Source organism: Lepisma saccharinum, chromosome 11, assembly GCF_977018435.1.
Source record: "Lepisma saccharinum chromosome 11, izLepSacc3.1, whole genome shotgun sequence".
In the NCBI taxonomy this organism is placed as follows: domain Eukaryota; kingdom Metazoa; phylum Arthropoda; class Insecta; order Zygentoma; family Lepismatidae; genus Lepisma; species Lepisma saccharinum.
In genome coordinates, this window is record NC_139239.1 from 10,774,474 (window position 1) to 10,784,196 (window position 9,723).

Below are 9,723 nucleotides of genomic sequence, written 5' to 3' on the forward strand. Positions count from 1 at the left end.
AAGAGGGGGATTGCCTGAGCCAAATATTTGAGACTTTCGGCAAACAACGTCATTGTTCACGGAATTAGCTGCCTTGATCCACTGATGAAACGCTGTGCAAATAAAACTACCACCTCAACTTTCTAAGAGGTATGAACTAATGAAACTCTATTTTTGGAAGAGTACGTTGTGGTTTATTTGTTATATTTTAAGTCATTTTTTTGCTAATTTTGATAATGACTACGATAAGGTTCATGAAAGCAACGAAGGGGCGTGAACAAACGCATGCCGACACTCAAAATACAAACCCTCATGAATTCAAAAATTATTACTTTGACAGTGGTTCCAGTCGCCAGGGACTCGTTGCCCTGAACGAATAAAGTTTCCAGGATATGCTGCACAGGCTAGAGGTTGACATTCTAGTGTGTTCGAAATGGTCACGCCATACAACCCAAGTCATGTATGAAAAATTGATGAATTATTACTGGTACGAAGATCAACTTCGATTAATTCCTTGTGTCCTAAATCATTTTGTTACCTCAAAAAATATACTATATACTAATATACTACAAACATTCAGATAGATTTGTCAGTTGTACAAACCCTGTAAGGTAGGAATAGAGACCCCCAAGGAGTAAGGAAACTCTTCCAGTCAAAAACTCATACGATGGAAATGCTATGCTCAGGAACATGCACTAAAATTACGAGAAACTTCACGATTGTCTACCATCGCACGTGCTATCATTGTCGCCGAATACATAAAATCAAGTATGTGCCTTGTATTTGCAACACAAGCTTAAACCTAATTCACATTTATTTCACTGTATTAACATGCATGAAAGAATGTGTTTAGATTGTATGGATGCGCATGGGTAAACAGTTCCTTGAAATAATTGTGTCCACCAGAGACAAAGCGCAAGGAAATGGAACAAGATGTGAGAATAGATTAGAAAAAAATAAAGAGGAAAACAAGAAAAGGAAAGGGAAAAGAAGTAAGAGGAAAATCGGGAGTGTAAGAGAGAGGGGGATACATACGTATTACTATATATGGTCTTACATGTATACTGCCCACCCTAATCTATCAATATGGAACTTCTGCCCACCCGGTCGAAAATTTCTGGCGCCGCCTCTGCGCTGTGGGTTATGTTACCCTGTAACAATCAAAGTTCATTAAAACGAATTAAACTATGTAATCCGAACGTTTGGTTCCGCCGATCTTTCCAGATGTCTCGGCACTCAGGCCAGAAAGAGCAGAGCGCGTTCGGTCCGAACTGTGAGGCTTTTGACGAAAAGCCTCGCGGTAGAAAAAGATAAAAGGCAAACAGCGTGAGTTTTGTGTAGGTGGGAGGGGAGGGGACTGCCGATTCGCTGGGTGAAAGCGGCTAGCCTCAGAACCAACTTGCTGTGCTTCTAGTCTTCTTGTGCAAAGTGCGTCGTTCACGCGCTGCATTGTTGAATGTTAATTTACTTCAAGTGCATGCGCGCCTGTGTTTGTGTGTGTGTCACAGGGCCGGTGGCAACCCACCATCGTGAGGAAATTGGGAAGCTCCGAGTGAGTGAGCGTAACCCGGTCGAGAAGACCTACAACAACGGCTGGGGGTTCGTCGGGCTGATCACCCGTCATCCCAATACTGGTCTAAGATCTCCACGCTATAACAGGTGACGGAGGAACAGTGTGGGAGGGAGACCAGCAGTCGGTAGGTAAGCCAAGGCCATCCAAGGGCTGTAGCGCTGTGGGTTATTTATAATACTGTGAAATTATGTGTTGAAAACTCTAAGAGGATTTGCAGTGAAATATGTGTAAGTGAACAAGACTTTGTGGCTCTTAGATGCCTAACCTACGAAATCTTGGACACACCGACTGTACAAATGGAAATACGTTTTGGAGATCTTGAAAAGATAAAAAAGAAGTATGAGCACCCTCGAGAGAGTAAAAAATTATCTCCGTAATTCAATGAAAAATGAAAGATTAAGTTCTCTCAGTACAATAGCCATTGAAAAAAACTGGTTAAAGAACTTTCTATTGATCAAGGCTTCAAGGAAGGAGTAATTGCTACTTTTGCAACCAACAAGAATCGACGCATGGACCTGCTGTATAAAAAAAATATAAGATAACCAGATTTTTCAGCCTACCCAGTATTTACGCCTTAGCTTCGCCACTGGTAATATATAAGTTTATTGTTACATCTATTTTCCCGGGGGGGCCGTGGCGCCCCTTCCGGACGCCCATGGGGGATACCATTTCCGCGACACCCTCCCCCTTCACCAGGCCCGTAGCTAGAGGGGGGGCAGATGGGGCAACTGCCCCCCCTGATAGCCTGCTTTGCCCCCCCCCCTGTGAAAAATACAGAACACATTTCTACCTGGAATTCTCACTAATCTTTACAATTATATCCTGTATTAGTCTAGCAACATAACAAAGACATTTATTGATTTTGTGATTTATGAAGGTGTGTGAAATTCCATATAATGTCGTATCAGGATTTGGGGAAAAATTTCCTTCCAGATTCAGACTTCGTGAAATGATTTCGCAGTTTTCAAAGTTCAATTTTCTAGAATAGTTGTGACATTTTGAGTAGTCTTGTATTAAAGGTGCCTAATGTATTTGGATGTTTTTATTGGATGTGTTGCTATGAAGTTTCAACAGCATAATTTTTTGTTTCCCAAGTCTACCTTTTGGTAATAGCCTAGATGTCCAATCTAGGGGGGGGGGCAAACATTGAAGTAAAGAAACCTGACTAGCAGACTCTAAGAATAGCAGGACAAATGGATACTCAAGATGGAATTAGTTTTCAAGTGTTTCTTGCATTTTTCTTCCAGACGGCTAAGGGCACTTGCAGGACGCACAGAGGAGCAATTGCTCCCTCGATTTCAAATTTTATGCAAATAAAAGTACATTTTGTAAAATTTTCTTGCTCGCTTCGCTCGCATCCACAAATAAGATAAGCAACATAGGCGTGTGTTATGATATCCATTTTATAAACGGAAAAGTTAAGTCTTAACCCTGACTGTTTCCATGATATCATTTCCATAACATCTTATATATTGCTCTCAGAATTTTAAACGGCAGTAAAAATAAATGACATTTGCAACTGCGAAGCTATCAATGGGATTGCATACATTAAGGACAGAAGATGCCATATTTCGATTCCTTGTAACATCGAAAGAAGAATTAGACGAGCAAATAGTGACTGAGAAAACTTGCTTGCCTTGATGTCCTGTACAGACTGTGAAAATTGTCGGTGCTATCAGGCACCTTATGAATATAGGTTGAAGCAAATGACAATTCATTGTGCCTGTAGTACTCAGGCACAAACTAATTTTTTGACAAATATTTATGTCAACTATTCTGCTATGAAGTGGACTCTCCTAATTTTATTCATATATCTTAAGCCATTCTGTGACTGGCAGAAATCAGTATCAGCATAAAGAAAAACCCTGATATTTGGGGTTTGTACGCTTCTGCTCAAAAAGTGATGGCGATAAGCGGCCCAGAGACCTTGTGCCGCGGAAATGGGGTAAGGTGAAGGAGGCCTCTTATATCGTTCGGTTTCGTACCATAGCCATTAAGGAAGATTTTTTCATAAATTGGGGAGCTCCGAGTGAGTGAGCGTAATCCGGTCGAGAAGACCTACTATAACGGCTGGGGATACGTCGGGCTGACCCCCCGACTATTCCAATACTGGTTGAAGATCTCCACGCTTAGAGGTGACGAAGGAAAGCGTGGGAGGGAGATCGGCAGTCGGTAGGTATGCCTAGGCCCTTCATGGGCTGTTGCGCAACGAATTATTATTAAAGAGGATACAACATTTCCTTCTATAAAACTTGATATAAAATATTAATGATGACACTGTAATCCAAGAAGTCATTGATCAGTCAAGGGTGTCAAACACATGTATTTCAACAACACAATATTTTGCAAAATGATTAACGTAACCAGTAGGCAAACATTGTCTGTAATGATGCAAGAGTCTTTCATTTGAAGCAAATAGAATCCATGGTGGAGTAAGGGACCCATGTTTTAATGTTTTAGCAAGTAAAAAATAATAAAAATGTATTACAAATTTTTACACAATTCATCAAAGTGTAGATAATATGTAACCATTATTATTTAAGTAATTTGATTTTTCTTGCATAACGCAACACAATGGTGTTGTTGGATTCTTGTTAGATTCTTTTGTGAATAAAAATCTTCATACTGAAAACTAGAGGGAATCATTATGAAGCATGATTTATAAAGGGCTCCCTTAATCAGTTCTGCAGAGAGGCCCAAAGCTGTTGGTACATATTAATCGTCTAGGGGAAAGTGGGGGAATCGTGCGCGGCGGGGAATCGTGCGCACCACGTTTCCGAAGGTACGAGCCAGAGAATGAGCTTTCGATTCATGCTATAACCTAGCGGGCGTCTCGGGAAATACTACTACATTGGGCTTTTCGCGCCAGTTGTATTGTGTTGTGTGTAGCGAGTGGATGTTTGTTTTTGTGTCCATTGTTGTTATTTTGCTGTTGACGATAATAAGGAGGTATGTCTTAAATATTTACTCCAGTGTTTTGAACTATGCTTGTTTCGATAGTGCATGATCATGTCTATACACGTGTCTACTTGTTACGAGATTAACTTTTTTATATTTTTTTCTAGAAAGTAAATTTTTTGTAAGGTTGGTGTGGGGCAATGGTGCGCTTCGGAGAAAGGGTGCGCACGATTCCCCCGTATATGTAATTGAATGCGCACAATTTCCCCAAACGACATTAAAGGTGAAACAAGTAGTAATACCCAGGTTTTTATTTTGTTCACAGATGCCACGAAATTACAACAGAAAAACTGAGAAGAACTCCTACTCTCAGGGTAATCTGAAAAACGCTCTGGACGCTATCAAAAATGAAGGAAGAAAAATAAGGGAAGTTGGCAGATGGTTCAACATACCTGAGTCTACTTTACGGAAAAAGCTTGTAGAAAATCGTGATCTGCCTACTCCAACCCGGCTTGGAAGAAAATCAACGTTTTCTGTTGAAGTGGAAAGTGAATTGAAGGACTATGTTCTGACACTGGCAAAGTTATTCTACGGGTTAACTCCGAAAGAATTAAGACGCATAGCATTTATATATGCAGAAGATCACGAAATTGTACATTCTTTCAATATGGAACAGGCTCTAGCAGGTAAAGACTGGCTGTACGGATTTTTAAAACGAAATCCCGATGTAACTCTACGACAACCCGAAGGAACAAGCTTAAATAGAATTACTGCATTCAATGAAGAAGAAACGAAGCTATTTTTCTCAAATCTTCAGAAAGTTATGGATGAATATAAATTTGAGCCAAGGCAAATCTACAACATGGATGAGACAGGAATAACGGTCGTCCCAAAGAAGTGCCCGAAGATTTACGCTGCGAAAGGTATGAAGAGTATTGGTGCTGCTACTTCAGCAGAAAAAGGGCGCACAATAACTGGTGTTTTTGCTGTCAACGCTGCTGGATCTTATATTCCTCCAATGCCGATTTATCCGCGGAAACGTATGACACCTCAATTACAAAGAAATGGTCCTATCGGGTGTTCTTACAAGTGTTCGAAAAATGGTTGGACAAACGCAGAATTGTTCACCGAGTGGCTAGTTCACTTCCAGAAATCTGCAAAACCCGCAGCAAGTGACCCAGTGCTGCTTATTTTAGATAACCATGCAAGCCATATTTCAATCAAGAGTTATGAATTCTGCAGGAATAACCACATTCATATGGTATCTCTGCCACCGCACACATCACACCGGTTGCACCCGCTCGACGTAACATTTTTCAGTCCATTGAAAAATGCATTGTACAGGGAATATGATCTTTATTTAACTACAACTGGCCATGAGAGGGTGACAGAATATGATTTGGCTGAACTCCTAAATCATGCTTTCATAAAAGTTGCAACAATGGAGAAAGCTGTTTCAGGTTTCCGCTCTACAGGAATATTTTCCTTTAATCCCGACAAGTTTCAGGATCATGATTTTGCTCCTGTTCAGGACGTTACACTTGTTATCGCTGAAGATTCTTCCTCTCCTAAAGGTTTGAACAAATCATGTGGCATTCCGAACAGTGCAGATAGAGACTTAGTGGAAGAAAACAAAGATTCTTCCTCTCCTAAAAGTTCGAACAAATCATGTGGCATTCCGAACAGTGCAGATGAAGACTTAGTGGAAGAAATCATCCATCCAAATCCTGATAATAATGTGCCTTCAACATCTGCTGCAGGGACAAACTCTTTCCTTTCCTTTGTCCCAATGGGATTATGTCAAGGAAAAGGGAATGATACCAAAACTGTAAAGAATTCTCGGCGAGCAAAACAACATTCAGAAATTTTGACCAGTACGCCCATTAAACGCAAGTTAGAAGAGGCCCAAAAGAAGAAACAAGAAGGAAGTAAGAAGAAGTTGGACAAAATAACGCGACACCATAAACGTCCGTGTGGAATGAAAAGCATCAAGAAGAAGCTGATAAGGAAAAGGCAACTTTCAGAGTCGTCTGAGTCAGACACCGAGGATCAAGAAATTGTTTTTGATGACGATGAATTGGATGACGTAGACTTAGAAAGCGGACAAGGCAGTGCTTTGATTGTACAAGACACTAATGAACGTTGCGGAATTTGTGGTGATTTTGGGAAAGACGGTGAATTATGGTATCGATGTGTTTCTTGCTGTGAATGGAGCCATGCAGAGTGTACTGGTGTCGATACAGCCAACAATTACGTGTGTGATTTTTGTAATCGAAAATAACATCGTCTTCCCCATTAATTTTCATTCAATTTTAAATATTGAAACAGCAATTCAATTGCCTTCTACAATTGTAAGGCAACCAATTTTAACACATTCAATTTATATGTTGTTAATCTGATATATAACTACATACATTTTTATTTGCTGAACTATTTATTAATGCGCACCATTGCCCTACCCTTGCGTATCATTACCCCATAGGTTGGGGAATTGTGCGCAAATGCAGGTTTGCATTACATGATGCATTACTCACGTACACACTGTTTTCTTTCAATTATAATTATTTCATTCAAAAGGAGAAAGAATGAAAAAGTATTAAGCTAAATTTCATATTTTCTCAAGCAATACCTTTCCAAATATAATGAAAATTGCTTAGGTGCGCACAATTCCCCCACTTTCCCCTATTAACATTATCCACCTGTAAATATCAAGTAGATACAGTCCATATTAACCTATTTATGTTAAACTTTATATTCTTTGGCAATCTGGAAAGGTCATTATCGAAATATTGCTTTTTGGTGTTGCTCGAAGTTTTTTTTTGTTCGTTGGAGTTTCAAGATATCATCGCTTTTCTGTTACTTATCACTTTTGGAGGAGGGGCAAGTGTGTAACCTGCTATATCTGCCAATGCGACACAATATATTAAAATTTTGCCCCCTCTAGGATTGACTTCGCCCCCCCCCCTACAAAGAATTCCTGGCTACGGGCCTGCCTTTCACTAGGCACGGCACTAAACAGGTAGGCGTGAAACCTTCGAAAAACTTGAAAAAAAACGAAAAAAATACTTTTCTTTTTACTCATTAGACATTTATTTTTCTTTGACGTAACATAAACCTTAATTTGAAAGAACTTGAATAAATCTTGTGCCGACTTCTTACCAGTCATACGTATACTTCCTATCTCCCACGGCAAAACAACACCCGCTTATTCCATTTTTCATATTTTGCGTTGTCTCTTAATTGATGTTTCAACATTCAGGTAAGGAAAAAATGTGGAACGCTTCACGATTTTGCGTGTCATCCTTGCGCAGGGGCCATGCTAATCTTCTCTGTATCGTTCCAATTTTAGTATATGTACCGCCGAAGCGAGTACAAAGGCAGATTCAACGGCCTTCGTATATATAGTCAACATATACGTGAAGAGATGATCTGCGAGAGTTATAAATACAATTACACATATCTGCGAGAAAAAACACTCTATTGTAGAAATATGCTATCAAATAAATATATAATATATTCAAAATATTTCTGTTAGTGCAAAGTTGTCTCATTTCCAATTAATTAATTTGTTATACTATACAAAATGTCAGCTGCACCAATTTCGTATCGTTCACGTTTGAATCTTTGTCCAGCTTCATGCGACACGTAGCGGCGAATTCACGAACTTTCCGCAGTGCAAGTGAGTTCTAATGTCTGCCTCTGACACCTAGCGGCCGAAAATAGAACTTCTTACATAACTGTAACTTAGGATGAGAAAAATTAGACCTATAAACTTAAAACATTTCATATGAGCTTCAGACATTTTTGTTTCGGATACATTTACCTCAGGGACGGCGCTACGGGTGGGCGAGGGTGGGCAGGCGCCCACCCAAAAATTCATCTGCTCACCCGATTGCCCACCCAAAAATATTCCAAGAAATATTAATAAGTATTTAGAAAAATACGAATGCTTCGTTAAAAATATTCTTGTCTTGACTTCTTGCATATTTTTCTTACGAATATTTCGATACCAGAAAGGCTTACAATATCATCCTGTACGAAGTTTCGCTGCCTTTGGATCAGGCCCGTAGCTAGAGGGGGGCAGGGAGGGAAACTGCCCCCCCTTGAGAGCCTGCTTTGTCCCCCCTGTGAAAAATACAGAACACATTCCTACCTGGAATTCTCACTAATATTTACACTTATATCTTGTATTACTGTAGCAACATAACAAATACACTTATTGATTTTGTGATTTATTAGGGTGTATGGGATTCCGTAAAATGTCGTATCAGGATTGGGAGGAAATATTCCCTTCCAGATTCAGACTTCGGGAAATGATTTTGCAATTTTCAGTATCTAGAACAGTTGTGACATTTTGAGTAGTCTTGTATTAAAGGTGCCTAATGTGTTTGGATGTTTCTCTTGGATGTGTTGCTATGAACTTTGAATTTTTGCTTCTCAAGTCTACCTTTTAGTAATAGTGACTCGTGTGGTAGAGAGAGGGAGTGGATATTTGATTGTTGTTACTTAGCGTTGCTTTTCTGCCACATCTACCTAATCGTGACAATGAGTGATGACGTGAAATTGAAGATGAGACATTCAGAAACAGTGCCGCAGCCACAGGGGACATTGTCTCCCCGAACTTGGACGAAAGTTCGAAAGGGAAAGCAACCATTGAAGTAAAAGAAGAACAAGACTAGGAGAATCTAAGAATAAAAGGACAATTGAATATTCATGATGGAATTAGTTTCCACGTGTTCGTAGCATTTTTCTTCCAGACGGGCAAGGGCACTTGAAAGAGGCACGGAGGGGAAATTGCCCCCACCCCCTCGATTTCAAATTTTATACAAATAAAAATACATTTTGTAAAATTTTCTTGCTCCCTCCGCTCGCAATGTCTGCTATTCTTATAGTCCAAGTTCTGAGCCATAGCTATGGGACGGCAGGAGTGGCCCTGGGAGACAAACGATCTATATGGGGAAAAAATGTTAAAGAGAATGCCATGGCGTCCCGTAAAATTATTTGCTCCCTATTAAAACAATTTCTTTCTATGAAACTTAATATGAAATATTAATGATGACACTGTAATCCAAGAAGTCATTGATCAATCAAGGGATTCCTATTTGTTTGTCGGGTGTCAAAGACATGTATTTCAAAAAAGGTAAAGTGTTCCCCTGTGCTTAGCACCACGGCATGAAGGCGTATAGGGGGTGTGGGGACAATATTTTGTAAAATGGTTACCGTAACAAGTACGTAAACATTGTCTGTAGTGATGTAAGAGTCTTCCCTTTGAA

At 39.8% G+C, this 9,723-nt stretch overlaps 1 non-coding gene across 1 annotated transcript; it reads right to left on the bottom strand.

The window, feature by feature from the left end:
• Positions 1-7,716: 7,716 nt before the first annotated feature.
• On the bottom strand, positions 7,717-7,823 carry LOC145995412 (U6 spliceosomal RNA). The gene has a single exon (XR_014442467.1). It is a non-coding gene; the product is annotated as a U6 spliceosomal RNA (small nuclear RNA).
• Between the last annotated feature and the right edge of the window lie 1,900 nt (positions 7,824-9,723).